The sequence below is a fragment of the Abramis brama genome (genome assembly GCF_963993115.1).
Source record: "Abramis brama genome assembly, chromosome: 11".
Taxonomy (NCBI): domain Eukaryota; kingdom Metazoa; phylum Chordata; class Actinopteri; order Cypriniformes; family Leuciscidae; genus Abramis; species Abramis brama.
Window position 1 is genome coordinate 39389033 of NC_139973.1, and position 18163 is coordinate 39407195.

General features: G+C 42.1%; 1 protein-coding gene and 1 long non-coding RNA gene across 3 annotated transcripts in view; one reads left to right on the top strand and one right to left on the bottom strand.

Moving 5' to 3' along the window:
* The window catches only part of LOC311091758, a 1368-nt gene extending 321 nt beyond the window's left edge, over positions 1-1047 (bottom strand). Inside the window, exons 1-3 of one of the 2 annotated variants that reach the window (XR_014608155.1) lie at positions 916-1047; positions 768-837; positions 1-682 (exon numbers count right to left, since the gene is read on the bottom strand). The exon at positions 1-682 is cut by the window's left edge and continues 321 nt beyond it. This is a non-coding gene — a long non-coding RNA (uncharacterized lncRNA). Of the gene's footprint in view, positions 683-767 lie in introns of both variants that reach the window. The other variant, XR_014608156.1, reaches the window with a different exon arrangement.
* dlgap4b (discs, large homolog-associated protein 4b) overlaps positions 1-18163 on the top strand; it is a 143402-nt gene that overhangs the window by 41201 nt on the left and 84038 nt on the right. The gene's annotated exons all lie outside the window — the stretch shown is intronic.

The window sequence follows — 18163 nt, forward strand, 5'->3', positions numbered from 1 at the left end:
CACCCGTGGAACCTCAGCACCTGAAACGAAAATCACAAAAAATAATTAATAACCAAACTTCAACATACCAACTGCACTAAAGCCCAGTTGGATGATGTTTAGGGTACGGTCATGAGCAGATAATATCACCATTAATAGACAATCACGAATAACATACAAAGGTGTAAACACAGACCATAAATAAATAACTCAATTCACGCAATGAGCTCACAAGCAGATAGTTTGGTGTTCCATTTTTGACACCAAGTGTTAACCTCAAAAGTTCAATAAAAGAAACATTAAATCAACAAATAATAAATAAAACCAGACAGCAACGGTCCCCCTCATCAGTGGGGTGACGATCTTCTCACAGATGGCAAAAAGTTTGTATTGCACACGGTAGCGACAGTGGAGCAGGAAAATACGATGCGCTCTTAATCTGGCAGCAAGGAATCGACGGGGCTGTAATAGCTTTTTATAGCACCAGCAGGAAGAACAAGATCGCCGGACGAGAGGGAAAATCCTAAGCCAAATACAAAGAAACACTAAGATTTATGCCTCAATGGCTAAACTTTCAGCTCGTAACTACATGCGCAATAACACTTACCGGAAGTAGACGATGCATTCGCACAATGTGCTTGTCCTTTCACAGGCACGGGTACTCAAATCATGCAATCCGCTGTTCAGATAGACTACAGGGACACTACACATAACTCAACACAATCAGCCGATCCTAAACCCCCAAATAAAGACAAACAATACGCTTTCCATCAACAGTTCACACATACCTGAAAGGCGAGCAGCCAGCATATGCAACCACTGCGACAAACCGAAGGAAAACCGGAGAAGACAGACAAGCTAAACACAACACTAATAATTAGTCCCCTACATACAAACAAACTAAAAACAGAAGTTGCTATATGCTAACACACATACCTACAGCCACTGTAAACACTGGAAGGAGGCGGAGTCGAACGTGACGCATCCCGGGCTACAGCCAACCAGCTCTTAAATAGGGTGGATTACCTGCTGATAGGTGCTCACTAATGTCCATCACCTCATTCATCCGGTTACAGATAGATAGATAGATAGATAGATAGATAGATAGATAGACAATCATAGATAGATAGATAGATAGATAGATAGATAGACAGACAGACAATCATAGATAGATAGATAGATAGACAATCATAGATAGATAGATAGATAGATAGATAGATAGATAGATAGATAGATAGATAGATAGATAGATAGATAGATAGATAGATAGATGCTTTAAAAGTATTTCTCATTGTTAGTTCATGTTAACTCGTGTAGTTAGTTAGTCATCCAGGAAGAATGACTATAGTTAGATTCAGTAACTGAGAACCTCAATAACCATAAACGTGTATATTGGGATGTTGATTCGTCTGAATGGATGCTTTGAGCATTGATTATGTATCCAGAAATCATATTATGAAGGCACAACATCTCTTGTAAATGTTAATGAGAATCTCCTAATTGGATTGTGTTTGACTAAAGTGCATTGTAGATTTTCTCAGAGACTAATAACTAATATTCCTTTATAGTGTTTCGTGTTTTTAATGTTGTCTTGTCAGTCCTTCTGTTCCTTTGCCATGTTAAATTTCTCACTCTTGGGTTAAGAGACCAGAGATGTTAGTCTGTTAAATGGTCTGCTGGGATGTTTTGCAGTGTTATTGCTCATTTCTTTATGGTTTCACGTCAGAAATTGAACCTCACTAATTACTGCATGTAGTCATTTATGCAAAATGCTCATCAAAGCACTGATTGTTTTAGTAATCCTTCGGTTAGTTTGTTTGAATGATCTGACATGCAATTACAACCTAATTTCAAAACATCCTATAGTCATCATTTCTGTGTTGATCGGTTTTAATTATGTAAATGCATTAACTGATGATGTGCTCTATCGACCTATCAGCATACAGCTCAGACACGTTCTCCAGCTAATGAAGCGTCCGTCTGCGCTTGCCGTCAGCCTTTAAACTGGTTGATATTTGCACACACTCTTTCAGTTGTCAGGCGATTCCAATCTGAAGTCTGCCGTCCTAATTAAATTGTTTCATCTCAGTGGCGTTTCTGATCAAATGCCTGTCAAACGATGATTCATGTTTTGGTCAATTAAACAGCCACATGATCCATGAATTCACCCAGTCGAGTAATAAACGCGAGGAGATATAAGCTGATTGGAGGAGCACGATTTCTAAAATTGCATTTCTTGATTCGTGTGGTTGAAATATCGTGAAGACCAGAAGGGCTTTTATGCTCAAATATATTTGTTATAGGGCATAATTTAGTAAAAGATTGAGAAGAAGTTGTATCTGGGTCAACGATATGACAGTTTTTTTCTGTATCTATTTATTAATTCAAAAACCAATTGAAATGCAATCAGTACAAACAATGACTTGAGTACAGCTCTTTTATGATGAGCACAACATATGTTTGATATGTTGGATTTTTAAGAGGAAATTTTTCTCCATTGCATTCGTTTTAATACAAAGTTTATATATATATCGATGTATTGGTTTAATTTAGTTTTATTTTATTTGATTTATTTTAGCTAATTAAGTGATTGATAGTGATGGTAAAATATTAAAACTACCATTCAACAGTTTAGGTTTAGTATGATTTTTTTATTACTTTATTATTACAGTTAATACCTTTACACAGCAATGAAGCATTACATTGATACAAAAAAGTATATATTTCAAATAAATGCTGTTACAGCTTTGAACTTTCTATTTATCAAAGAATCCTGAAAAAAAATTATGGTTTCCACAAAAATATGAAGCAGCAAAACTGAACAGCATAATCGAAATAAAAACAATGGAGAAATATAAAAGTACTCATTTAAGAATGTTGATTATATATATATATATATATATATATATATATATATATATATATATTCCAAGTTTATTGCAAAATATGCATAAATATTCAAATATGTAAGTATTTTGAGAGCATGAGGAGACCGACTCGATTGGTGCTTCATGGGAGTGGGCGGAGCTAACGAGATTGACATGTGTTTCTTGTTTCGACTCTCTGATTGGTGGAATTTTCTGCACAGCATCATGGGTAATGTAGGTTTTAACCACAAATTCTGCTGTTAAACTATTATCTTAAAACTAAGTTGAAATAATGCAGGCTAACGGCCTAATAGACCTATGGAGAAAATGAATTGAGTTATTTGAGGAAAACACCAGAGTGTTGCGCTCTATAATCCTGACTAGTGATGGGTCGGTCATGAACGATTCGTTAATTTTGAACGAATCTTTAATATGACTCGGGACTACTGAGTTGTCTCAGTGAGTGATTCGTTCATTTTGTGTTGACAAACATCCAATATGTTCTGTACTGGAAACATTAATGATTAGTTCACCTCTCGAGTCTTAGGGTTAGGGTTAGGGTTAGGGTTAGGGTTAGGGTTAGGGTAGAGTTTTGTGATGAACGAATGACTCGAACCCGAAGTCGATAGACTTGAAACATGAACTAATCAATTCTGTATCCGGTACAGACTGCATAGCTCAGTTTATGAGGATGTCAGGGGATAAACGAACGGCTTTGGGAGGTGAGGTAAACTAATAGACTGCATAGCCTGAATCTTTTCCTTGCATTGCAATTTTTTTCTTATTCTAAATGCGATCAACATTTGATGTGTTTGGGGAATTTGGCTAACATGTAACATTTTCAATACATTCTGCCGAAATGAACGAAATGACTCGAAAAAAGATTCGAGAGATTCAAAGATCCGAGTCAGTAAAATGATCCGAACTTCCCACTGCTAATCCTGACCTCAGCGTCACCTGTCTCTCAGGGTTTAGGTGCGGAGAACAAAAATTGTAACTAAGGTCAGACAAAACTAAATAAGTGCTTCACCGGCACAACTGGGAATTATGTGTAGCGGATCAGCGTGGAGGCTGATTGAGCCCGGATCGCCTCGGGAATGAGACACGGAGACCCTGAGGTCAGAGGTTGTAATGGTTTGTCCTTGCACAGGTTCGTTTCCCAGCGGGACTGGATGTGAGATGGAGCGAGTTAGGCGGCGTGTGAAATAAATTGAGTTCAGCGGAGCACAACTAGCTGCAAAAGACCTTTGTGTTCCTGCGCTAATGTGTGAGATTCCACCGAGATGAATGGTGTTCGGCAGGACTCGATTTCTCATTGATCTTGTTTTTTTTTGTATTGATCTAGTTTGGCAAGCTTCTCAGAAAAATGTCTGAAGAGTTTGTTCAGAACAGCCGGTCTTGGCTTGCGGATGGACAGACAGCGCTGTTGATATTGACAGGCTTGAGTATTTTAGACCGAGCGCTTGTCCTTCAGTTAGAGGCGTATTGATCGACTCGGCCATGAACGGCTTAAATGAACAAGCTAATGAAATGATGACCTTTTCGGGAAAGGTCAGGCAAACAATGTGTGATCTAATGGTCAGACAGTCATTTAAACAGCTCAGAGATATCTTTCAACATACGAAAACACTGAATTTTTATGTTTTCATTCTTAATTCTTTAAGTCAGTGTTTGACTGAAATTTTTTGACTGAAAATCAGGAATCAGAAGCAGGAATTCTCCTGCCATCGGAGCAACTCAAAGTTAAAATACAGACTCGATGTTTCTTCAAATACAGTGATAAACTGATGCTTAATAATATAATAAAACAAACAACACATAGACTTCTAAAGCCACTATTTGTCTGTTCAGTCTGCCACAATTATGTAATCTCTATGAATCTTAAATTAGGATCTTTTCTTAGCAAATATTGATATGCAATTGATCACTTAATTAGTTTTAATTCAAATTTAACATGTAATTCATTTAAATATCTATTTTATTTTAGTTGTAGATAATTAAGTGATGTAATATTAAAATGTACTCTACCTTTCAAAAGTTTGGGGGCTGTAAGATATTTTTTAAATTTAAAGTAAATTATTACTTTTATTTAATCAGGTATGCATTTAATTGGTCATTAGTGACAGTAAAGACATTTATAATGTTACAAAATATTTAAATGTTAATTTAATACTGTTCTTTTTAACTTTCTATTAATCAAAGAACCATGTTTCCACAGAAATATGAAGCAGCTCAACTGTTTTCAACATTGATAATAATCAGAAATGTTTCAAATCAGCAAATCATCATATTAGAGTGATTTCTGAAGGATCATGTGACACTGAAGACTGGAGTAATGATGCTGAAAATTCAGCTTTGATCACAGGAATAAATTACACTTTAACCTATATAACAATAGAAAAAGCTATTTTCAATAGTAATTTTTTAGTAATTGATCAAATGCAGCCTTGGTGAGCAGAAGAGACGCTCAAATCAAAAAATTCTTACAGACTATAATCTTTTAAACTGTATGTAATAAAATGTATATGCCACATTTGGTCTGTGTTTGAGTTGGATTTTCACTGTTTTCTTTGTTTCCTTGGTTACTCATTGTTTGATTACGACCTGCACCTGTTTCTCGTTTCCTTTTATTGATTATCCTTTGTATTGATATCCCTTAGGGTACGTTTAGCGACAACGATATGCTTAAAATGGAGAAGTTTTCCGCGTACAGGCGACACCATTGTCAAAACGACCCCCATTCACACGGATCCGCGAAAACGACTGAAAACGCTGTATTCTGCTGCCATGAAACACTATAGACTGAACACGTAATACGCGTGCATGACGTCATCGTCTTCAGAGATTCACGTTTTTGCTGTTTACACAGAGACTGTTCTTTACACTTTGAAACCCATTTTCAAAACTTTGTGTTTTCAGCCACTCAAAACGCCGTTGTCGTGTGAACGAATGGCAAAAACGAATTAAAAGTTTTACGTTTTTAGTTGAAAACGGTGTCGTGTAAACAGCCACTTAGTTTGTAGTCTTGGTTGTCCACTTTCGTCTGTTTTATTGTGGTTGTCCTGTTCGTGTTTTTTGGGAGTCTAAAGTAACCTGAGTATTTTGATTTTGGTATTAATAAACTGCTGCACTTAAATCCTGCTTTTTCATCCGTGCTTCTGACCTCGAGCTGACAGGATAATAGTGATACATACACTAGTGATGTTTTATTTGGTGTTTCTTCTAAACATCATTCGCCTGAACCCACTCAGTAAATCTGCAGCACGTCTTACATGACAGACAGTGGCATCGACATTCAAACACACAACAGTGTGTCCAGTGTGTGTAAGCAGCATTACTTTAACATGCTTTAATCTGCTGGAGGCTTATTGTGAGACAAATCCATCCGAAGCTTAAAACCCAGCCTTTTATAACCGCTCTCTCTACCATGTATTTTTCTTCAAGGAAGACTCAAATGTGTAATATGACAGATTTATTACAGAGCGTGTTTGCATGCATTTATGTACAAACCAGCAATTATTCAATGGGCCACGTTCATGTAAGACTCCACTTTCTGTCTGCCAGTCTGGATTTCATATATCATCCTCACTGTCACGCAGGGCGACGCCAGGTTCAGAAAACCCGCAGGCAGGGTACATGACGGAGCGATCCCTCTGACAGAGAGGGAAAAACACTAAGTGGAGTTGGGCAGCAAGTAGGACGCGTCAGTCAGGCCGGTTCGTACCATTTCTTTACAAACATGAATGGCTGAATGACTTTAAGACACAACCAGGTGGAACTTACAGTTCTGCTCAGTTCTGTGTTTATTTATTACTTATTATTTATTCTTATCAGCATATGGTTTCTCTGATGTTTGCTTTAGTTATATTAATATTTATTTACATTTCATATTATGTCAAATCTAGTTTTCCAGCAACAGTTTACAATAAGGTTTAATGTTTTACAGTGTAAACCCTGATAAAAGATGGGATAACTCCAAAAATGTAATCAATAATCAGATATAACATCAGTTATATGGCATGGAATGGAACGGTTAAGAAACGATTTGGCCCAACGGTGTAAAAGTTTTGTCGTTTCCAAAACAATTCAATGGAATTTGTGACCATAGTTGGCTAACAATGTTTTTGGGAAAGATACCACAGACCGAGCAGCACAGCACACTTGTAGCCTATCAGCAATAGGGGGCGTGTCCGCTCATAATGGGGGAGGAGAGAGAGAGTGAGCCAATAAGCAGTAGGGGGCGTGTCTGCTTATAATTGGAGGAGAGAGAGTGAGCCAATCAGCAGTAGGGGGCGTGTCCACTCATAATGGGGGAGGAGAGAGAGAGTGAGCCGGGGGCTTGTCCACTCATAATGGGGGAGGAGAGAGAGAGTGAGCCAATAAGCAGTAGGGGGCGTGTCTGCTTATAATTGGAGGAGAGAGAGAGAGTGAGCCAATAAGCAGTAGGGGACGTGTCTGCTTATAATTGGAGGAGAGAGAGTGAGCCAATCAGCAGTAGGGGGCATGTCCACTCATAATGGGGGAGGAGAGAGAGATAGGGGGCGTGCCCGCTCATAATGGGAGGAGAGAGAGTGAGCCAATCAGCAGTAGGGGGTGTGTCTGCTTATAATTGGAGAGAGAGTGAGCCAATCAGCAGTAGGGGGCGTGCCCGCTCATAATAGGAGGAGAGAAAGTGAGCCAATCAGCAGTAGGGGGCGTGTCTGCTTATAATTGGAGGAGAGAGAGTGAGCTAATCAGCAGTAGGGGCGTGTCCACTCATAATGGGGGAGGAGAGAGAGAGTGAGCCAATCAGCAGTAGGGACCATGCCCGCTTATAATGGGGGAAGAGAGAGAGTGAGCCAATCAGCAGTAGGGGGCGTGTCCACTCATAATGGGAGGAGAGAGAGTGAGCAAGAGGGAGATTTGAAGAAAGACTGTAGAAAGAGAGATGGCTGATACATTACCAAAGATGAAAAGGTCTGAGGAATATAGTTGGAAGAAGAAGGACAAGATCTTTAGGAATCTGAAGAACTGAGAACTGATAAGAATGTAAAAATGTGTACCTTGAAATGCAATGTAAGTCGCTTTGGATAAAAGCGTCTGCCAAATGCATAAATGTGAATGTAAATGTTAGGACCTGCATTAATATTAGAAAAGCATTCCAGTGCTAGAGAGACGTTAGAGAGCGAGAAGACCTGAAAATGTTTCTGGCCGATACATTAGTAACATTGGTGTTTTGCTTTTTTACAGAACCAATATATGCTGTTGGTGTTGTTGAATGACAGCTGATTCATCTATACCTGCATTAGGGCCAGCTGTTGCCTCGGTTTGCATAGTGTGTGTATTTTTGGGGCGGGGCAATAAAGGGAGGGGTGTGTTTGTTTGGGTGTCGCTTTCAAATATCAGAAATCTCTTACTAATGTTAACAAAGTGTTACCAATTTTCCTTTACATTCTCACTCCTTTTATGCAATCATAATTGAAATACAAGCTTAAGCAAACAAAACAGATATCTGAAATATTGAAGACCCTGGACTCTTCCTGTGTTCAGGGTGTGTGTTGTTGGATGGTGATAAAACATCAGCCTCCGGTCTCAGTCCAGCTGTTGAGGAGAGATAAGACGTCGATCAGCTCGATCCACTGAGCTCCAGTGTGTTTCAGAGAGAGAGGAATGTCCTGAAAGAGATCGAATAACTACGTTTAACCTTAAAGATGACATTAAACAGCATTTGTACACATTTAACTTCTGTAATGTGACATATTCTGATTTGAAAGTAACAAAAAAAAATTATATTCAGGAAAATAACAATGGATGGAACCATATTTTATCCATCAGGAATTGATTAGGGTTATTATTCGACCACTTACCAAATTAACTCTATAGCATTCAAAAGCAATCTTATATTCATTAATATATATTCTTTAAATAAAAACTTTCTGCTATTTTCTTATATATTTATAATTTGTACAGGCATGTTTAACCTAAGAATACTGGCAACTAGGATATTGTAATGAGGTTAATTATAATCACTGGAATATGATTTTGTAGATGCTAACACGCTCCTTCCATTATAGCCATTAGCATAGAAGCCTTGGAGTGTTTTTGCCCTGCAAACAGACCTTTAGCTGGTAAACATCTCGGTGATAAATATGCATGCTCTGCTCAGAGGTGTGTTGCATGGGAGGTCATCGTCCAGCTCTTTACAGGCTTGAATTACTTCCTTTTTTTGCTGTTTATTTTGTTTGCTTTTTTCAGTTCGCTAAATATTGAGTTCACCCTTTTCTGTCATCGATGCAGTGCCTCTATTATAGCCGAAAGCTTGATTGATTGGAAAACGTGTGTAGAATTTGTCATCCAAATTTCCATGTACAAAAGTAATGAATACAAAATATTTGAGGGATATAACTCTGAAAACAAGAAGAAACAGCTGGTGTATAGCTTCCTAAACTTTTCAAACACATTGGATGCATCTGGAAACTTGCAAACATGACTTTGTCAATATCTGCCACAAATAACGTGTGCATGACATAGCTGTGCTATTAAATTCAAATTAAGCTCAACCCTCGGTTAGATCAGTGCCCGCTGTCCAAACTCTCGTGTGTTTGACGTCTGTTGAGCCGGAGGGAGTGAATTCGTTTGACTAAAGCTTCCGCTGTGATGTTTACTTGTCAACACTGTGCCAGTCATTTAGAGGACGCGGATGTCACAAATACAGCACGCTAAGCCTTATTAAATCATTCCCTGCCAACACACACACACACTAAAGAATATAAACCAGTCAATACACTGTCAGGCCAAACACTCAATTACAGGCAAATAATATAAATGCTCCTCTTATGTTAGTCTCTTCATCTCTCTGCTGACGTAAACATACAGACGTATATAAACAGAATTTTGAGCAAACTATCTCCAAAATAAAAGATTATTATTTAAAGGGGTGGTATAATGCCGTTTTCACAAGATGTAAAATAAGTCTCTGATGTCCCTAGAGTGTGTGTGTGAAGTTTTAGCTCAAAATACCCCACAGATATTTTTATATAGCATGTTAAAATTGTCAATTTTTGAGGGTGAGCAAAAACGCACCATTTTGTGTCTGTTCCTATAAATGCAAATGAGCTGCTGCTCCCGGCACAGGGGGCGGAGCTTCAACAGCTTGTGTCCTTTTACCTCAAACAGACATGCACTGAAAATTTCAAAAACTTTTAGCCTTTTATGTTCAAACCGAAGTCAGACAATGATGGAGAGACTCAAGAAGAAGTGACAACATTTCTGAATGGTTAGTTGATGAATTTATGTAGCTTATGTGTAGTTATCTTCTAGTCATTGATTAGCATATTCTGTCATGATAATCTATAAATCACGTTCACGGGGGCGGGTTTATGTAAATTTTAGGGTTTGTGATGTCACTAACCCGGGAGGAATGTCAAACAGCAACATTACACACTAACTAAAGTTAGAAAAGTGAAATCATAATCAACCACCCCTTTAATGAAGTGATACTCTAAATAAGAAACTAAAACTGCCAGTAGGTGGCGGTAAATGTCTAAATGAGTAAGTCATTGAGTCATTCATTCATTAGATTCATTCAAACGGCTGATTCATTAATGAATGAAGTAAATTACTCACTTTATGAACGAGTCATTGAATCATTGTTTCACCCGATTTATTCGCTCAAAACGCAGATTCATTCAGTAACGAAACATTGCTGTGTGTTTCTCGGAGATGCACAACAGTTCTGCTCTGGTTTTACAGGAAATATTTTCGTTGGCAAAATTGAGCTGTAGACAGACAATATTGTGTCTAAAACTCAATATCACATTTGCACTATAACAAAAACATCAGTCGTGTGATATTGCTCTTGTTACTCGTGTTATATTGCTTGATAGGCCTATCATATGATGGGACAAAAACGCTCCGGTTACGACTGTAACCTCGGTTCCCTGAAGAGGGAACGAGCGTTGCGTCGAGTTTGACGCTATGGGAACGCTTTGCGTGATGACGTCTTGAAGCACATGTAAAATCAGTCCAATGGTGTAGCGGGACGTCAGAGGCGGGTGACGTCACGTACCAGGAAGCTATAAAAGCCGGCCTGAAGCAGGAAACAACAGCTTAGTAAAGACTGAAGTCGTGCTGACAGGCATGAAGGAGATATGGCAAGGTGACGCAACGCTCGTTCCCTCTTCAGGGAACCGAGGTTACAGTCGTAACCGGAGCGTTCCCTTTCAAGGGAACTCGCGTTGCGTCGAGTTTGACGCTATGGGAACGTCTATACCAACGCCTCCATAGCTACAAAAGTCTGTCCTGTGTGAAATCATGAAGAGCAGCACTAGGATGACAAAACATGAGACCCTGGAGCAGAGTCTAGATCCAGAGAGTAGAACCTGGCGAAAGTGTGCGGTGAGGACCAGCCTGCCGCATCACAGACATCCTGTAGAGAAACTCCTGAAATAAGGGCCTTAGAGGCCGCCATACTCCTTGTAGAGTGTGACCGGACAGCCAAAGGAGAAGGCTGCCCAGCCGCCTCATAAGCAAGTGAGATAGCCTCGACCACCCACTTGCTCATTCTTTGCTTAGACACCGGCCCTCCCTTGTTAGGGGAGCCAAAGCAAACAAACAACTGATCACTTCTGCGCCACAGGGCAGCTCTGTGGACGTAGGCGTCTAACGCCCGAACTGGGCAAAGCAAATTATTAGCCTCCTGGTCCGCATTCTGGAAGGGAGGAGGACAAAAGGCCTGCAGAATAATAGGTCTGGCCACATTAGTGGGGACCTTGGGGACATAACCCGGTCTGGGATGGAGAAAAGCTTTCACCATACCCGGAGCAAACTCTAAGCAGGAAGGAGCAACCGACAATGCTTGAATATCCCCAATTCTCTTAAGAGAAGAAATGGCAAGAAGGAAAATAGCTTTCAAAGTCAGAAACTTTTCCGAAACCTCCTCAATGGGCTCAAAGGGGGCCAGGGACAGGCCTTGTAGAGCAATGGACAAGTCCCATGGCGGCACCCTAGAGCGGACTGCAGGCCTCAGCCTCCAAGTGCCACGAAGGAAACGAGATACCAGAGGGTCCTTCCCCACAGACATTCCACCCAAAGGAATGTGGTAAGCACCTATGGCCGCCACATAGACCTTTAAAGTGGACGGGGTCAGACCTGCAGTGAACCGGTCCTGCAGGAACTCCAGCACTGTACCAATTGGGCAGTGGACTGGGTCCAGCCGACGGTCACTACACCAAGAAGTGAATACTCTCCACTTCAGGGCATAAAGTTTCCTCGTGGAGGGAGCTCTGGACTGCAGAATGGTCTCAACAACCTCAGTTGAGAGACCTGACTCTATGAGCTGGGCCCCCTCAGAGGCCAAGCCCACAGGTTCCACAGTTCTGGGCGGGGGTGAAGTATTGAACCCCCTGCTTGGGACAGAAGGTCCCTCCTGACAGGTAGCTCCAGAGGAGGCCCGTCGAGGAGGGACACAAGGTCGGGAAACCATACTCTGCCCGGCCAGCGCGGGGCTATAAGAAGCAGGCAAACCCGGTCCCTGCGAACCCTCTCCAGAACTCCCGGGAGCAGAGCAACTGGGGGAAAGGCGTACAGACGAAGCCTCGGCCACGCCTGTACCATAGCATCCAGTCCGAGAGGAGCTGGATGCGTGAGGGAGAACCAAAGTGGACAGTGAGACGTCTCTCGAGACGCAAACAGATCCACTTGTGCTTGGCCGTACTCCCTCCATATCAGCTCCACCACCTCGGGGTGGAGCCTCCATTCCCCGGGCCTCGGCCCCTGCCTCGACAGAGTGTCTGCTCCTATATTCTGAACCCCGGGGATGTAGGCTGCTCTGAGTGACAGCAACTTCCCCTGGGACCACAAGAGGATATGGCGTGCCAGATTTGATAATGGGCGCGAGCGCAAACCCCCTTGGTGGTTGATATAGGCGACTACCGACGTGTTGTCCGTATGCACTAACACATGGTGTCCCCTGAGGTCTGTGACAAAGCTCCTCAGAGCCCGGAAGACAGCTAACATCTCTAGGCGATTGATATGCCAGGAACGATGATGGTCTTCCCACAGACCTTGAGCTGAGCGACCCTCCAGGATCGCTCCCCAACCCGTGAGGGAAGCATCCGTCGTTAGCAGTCTGCGACGACAAGAAGCTCCCAACACTGGGCCCTGGGACAGGAACCAAGGTTTCTTCCACATAACCAAGGCACGTAGGCATCGCCGCGTGACCTTGATTGTGCGAAATGGGTTGCCCCTCGGGGAAAACCCCCTGGTCCTGAGCCACCACTGCAGGGGCCTCATGTGCAGCAGTCCAAAAGGTATCACGTTGGAAGCTGCTGCCATGAGACCCAACAGTCTCTGGAACTGTTTGACAGTGAGTAGCTGGCCTAGCTTTACACTTTTCACAGCTGCAAGGATGGACTCTATACGTGGCGGTGACAGGCGCGCCTGCATCGACACTGAGTCCCAAACCACGCCTAGGAAAGTGGTTCTCTGGAGTGGAGAAAGCACACTCTTCTTGGCGTTCAGCCGTAACCCCAGCTCTTTCATGTGGGCGAGAACAACATCTCGATGTTGAACCGCCAACTGATGCGACTGAGCTAAAATCAACCAATCGTCGATGTAGTTCAAGATGCGAATCCCCTGAAGGCGCAGAGGCGCCAGAGCTGCATCCATGCATTTCGTGAAAGTGCGGGGTGATAAAGCTAGGCCGAATGGAAGAACACGATATTGGTATGCTTTGCCCCCGAAAGCAAACCTCAGGAACTTCCAATGACAAGGACGGATGGAAACATGGAAATATGCGTCCTTGAGATCTATCGTGACAAACCAGTCCTCGGACCTGATCTGTGGCACGATCTGTCTCAATGTCAACATTTTGAACTTGAGCTGCATGACTGACTCGTTCAGAACTCGAAGATCCAAAATGGGACGCAATCCCCCGTCCTTTTTTGGAACTATGAAGTACCGGCTGTAAAACCCGGTTTCCCTGTCGGAGGGAGGTACATATTCTATGGCCCCTTTCTCTAACAGAGTGTTTACTTCCTGTTCCATAACCAGAACCTGCTCGGGGGCCACCACAGTGGGCAGAACCCCCATAAACCGAGGTGGGCGTTTCCCGAACTGAATCAGATACCCTTTTTCCACGGTCTGCAGGACCCAACGAGAAACATTTGACAGTAGCTTCCACGCTGTCAAAGATTCTACTAGAGGTACCAGCCTCTCGAGACTGGTTTCTGGATTTTGTTGTTGTTGAGCAGTCAATTCGACGCCCTGTAACGGCGCACCGGCAGGGAGCGACCGAACAGACTGCTCTAACACCCTCCTCGGAGGGGGCGGGCATCCCGAGGCCACTACGTTTCCGGGTGGTCCTTGAGATATGTGCTCGCCGGAGACCGCTGCGCCCTGTAACACCTGAGGCGGCAGGGTTGGCAGAACGGTCCCCTGAGGGTACCGAAGAGAGACGGGCACCGTAAAAAGAGGTGTTAACCGCTCTGCTTCGGGGGGGACTACCCTCATTAATCCTGAGCCCTCGGACGTCAGGATTTTTTCCCAGCAGCCTTCTTGGCGGTAATAACGGTCCGCAGATCCGTTCTACCCCTCGAAGACTGCTGGGTTTGAGCGCGCCCTCCGTGTCCCCGAGATTTTTGTGGGGGAGCACGAGAGGACACACTCTGTTTTTGAGTGGCACGGTGTTCAGCGCTCTTTTTAGAGGAGTGAGGCTGCTCCCGCTCAGCAGCCTCATAGAATGAACGGCGGGGGAGAAGCTTTTGCAATGCAGCTGCCTGTTTAGCAGCTTCCTGAGATTTAGTTACCGCACTGTTTACTGCATCACCAAATAAACCAACAGTGGAAACCGGAGCATCTAAGAGAACGTGCTTTTCTTTCTCTTTTATATCGCTCAGATTGAGCCACAGATGCCTCTCAGTGGCCACCAGGGCTGCCATAGACCGCCCGATTGATTTAGCGGTCTCCTTGGTGGCCCTGAGAGACAGATCTGTGGCTCTGCGAAGTTCAGCCACTGTGTCAGGACCAATTCCCCCGCCCTCCTCTAAATCCCCCAATAATTCTGCCTGATAGGCTTGCATAATAGACATCGTATGCAGACACGCTGCAGCTTGACCAGCGGCTGCATACGATTTATGAACCAGAGATGATGTGTATTTTACTGGCTTAGAGGGAAGTGAAGGAGCTTTCAGGGAAGATGCCGTTGCTGGAGAGAGATAGCTCGCAAGCGTCTCCTCCACCTTCGGCATCTCCCCATAACCATATTCTTTATATTTATGAATGGAAGAATAGTGGGATGTTTGTGGTGCATACACTCTGTATGAAACCGGTTTTCCCCACGATCTCGACACCTCGGTGTGGAGATCGGGAAAAAACGGAAGGCTTCTTCGCTGAGGCTGTGTACGAGATGGCAGGAAGCGTTCGTCGAGCTTGCTTTTCGAACGAACGTCCTGCCTATCCTCTGGCCACTCAATAGATAATCTGTGAACTGCTCTAGTGACAACATCGAGCAATTCCTCAAAAGCGTGAGACTGAGGTGGCGAATCCTCAGACTCAGCTTCAATACTAACAACGTCCAGCTCCTCAGAGCTGGACAATTGCAGTACTGGTGCCTCCACCGGGGGGGAAGAAACCGCAGCGCGTGCTTCCACACCCTGATGAGAGGCACTGGATCTATCAGAAGGATGCTGAGATAAGGCAGAGCCCGTCTCAACATCCACTGACAGATCCATCTGCGAACCCCAGGTCTGAGATCGACGCCGTGCCTCGGCAGCGGCGGGACCAAAGCCCTGGGGAACGTGGTCGGGATTGAACCGAGCCAAGCGGGATCGGAGCGTACGCAAAGGAAGCGCACAGCAATGCTCACAGTCACCACCCTCGAGTGCTGACTGGGCATGCTCCTCTCCCAAACAAACAACACAAAGAGTGTGTGTGTCACCTCCCGTTAAATAACGCGGGCAGGGATGGACACACACTCTAAACTGCTGCTTGCTCGCCATACTGAATAATATATATATATCAGACAACACCAAATAAGACAGACAGATTTCAACACAGAGCGCTACTGAAGACTCAGAAAGCTGTTGTTTCCTGCTACAGGCCGGCTTTTATAGCTTCCTGGTACGTGACGTCACCCGCCTCTGACGTCCCGCTACACCATTGGACTGATTTTACATGTGCTTCAAGACGTCATCACGCAAAGCGTTCCCATAGCGTCAAACTCGACGCAACGCGAGTTCCCTTGAAAGGGAACTAATACAGGGGCATTTTCCCAGATATCTTTAATTTTAGGGTCATTCTACATGCATTCTATAAACTTCATCACACAGTGAGCTTTTGCCCTGCATGTTCGTAACAATGACTTACTCATTTAGACATTTTTAGTTTCTTATTTAGAGTATCACTATCATATAATCTTTTATTTTAGAGATAGTTCGCCCAAAAGTGAAAATTCTGTTTATATTGTGTATGAAATGTAAGATGACCTACGTAAGTCTGGGGCAGATGCGTTAAATGCGTTAAATCATTTTAATCGTGTTACTCTTCCATAACTAATGAATTAAATTAATGCGTTAAATTGACAGCCCTAGTTAATATATTAAATAATCATGTGGTAATGCCTATTTTTGGATATCCCAGTCCATTAAATGCTTTACAAATAAAAGGTGCTTCATCTCCAGTGATTATTTTCTAGTTTTATTTGTATCATGACCAATAAATCTGATTATTCATAACAAATCAATCATAATTTTCACATTATACCACCTGAGTTAAAAATATAATACCCCTAAACTGTAACACTAACAATTCTTATTTTCATATTACTCGTTCCTCTCATGTTTTACTAATGTAAAGCAGTCCAGCCATCATTTTCCCCATTTCCTGTATTTTGGTGCCTTTTAATTAAACAATTAAGGGATAAATCATGGACAGCTGTGCATTAAACGATTTTAATGCACGACGTGAAGGCAAAGAAGTGCATTAAAATCGTTTACTGCACAGCTAGCCGTGGATTATCCTGCGAATACCATGGTAATTTGCTGGCATGAGCCTCCTGTGGTGAAAATCAAGCTTTTAATGTTGTTTATATGTCTATGTGGTGTTTTTAATATGCTTTAAGACAAACCATGTGTAAATTGTGTAATGTGTAAACTCAAAAACACGGTTTGAAATCGCTGGTGTTTCTGACGTCACAAACTACCTTGTAACCAATCAGATCAACGTGTGATCGTCAACGAGTGGATCTCTGAGCTGAGTGAGTGAGTGAAGGCGGGGCTCATTTGCATATTCATAGAACCACGCATACTAAATTAGGCAAGGGTGTCGAGTTACATTCAAGATATTTTAAGGCATGAAGACACATGAAGAAACGTTTTAATATTTAATTTTGGTGATCAAAGATGAGTTTTAAGGGATAAAATGATTGACTACAGGGGGACTTTAAAAAGTGGGTGGGTCTTGTCCCACCAATATACAGTGATTCAGACGCCCATGAGTCCAGCCCATTATAAACTGAGCAAACCAGGCTTTTTGGACAAACGTGCCTGTGGCGACATTTCCGCAAAACAACATTGCATGTTTCGTGAAACTTTCGAAGTCAAATGTCCAGTGAGTGGAGCTAAAAGCGTGTTCAGTTTGATCAGAAACATGAATGTGATTCTGGCAACGTTTTATTTATTACATTGCTTGTTGTATGTACCAAGTGAGCTACTGAGCAGGTTTAGACATACATACGGAGCTGGTTATGTAATGCAAATGTCAAAATGTGATCATAATTGTGTGTGAAAAGGAATAAAAGTTGCTGCTGTTTTACTGCCTCTAGTGGTCTAGCTGGACACTACAGTGATTTGTACTGTATGTATTGGTACGTGTTTTGACTTTTGCATAAAATTCGTTGGGTTTTTTTTCAACGATACCATCATAGTCAAGTCAAGTCACATTTATTTATATAGCGTTTTTACAATACAGATTGTTTCAAAGCAGCTTTACAGAGATAACAGGAAAATGCAACAAAGTTTGTTTCAGTGATGTTTCATTTTGTTGTAAAAAAAGTTATTAATTTAGTTCATTTATATATATATATAATCTGAAATTTTCTTCTAGAATGTTCATTTTTATCAAGCTTGTATATTTCAGTTCAGTAATTTCACTTAAATGACAATGAAAATTACCTATTAATTGTCATTTAAGTGAAATTACTGAACTTAAATATACGAGCTTGATAAAAATGATCATTCTAGAAGAAAATTTCAGATGGCACTTAGAGGCTTTTGCATCTGAACTCTTCATATATATATATACTGTATATATATATATATATATATATATATATATATATA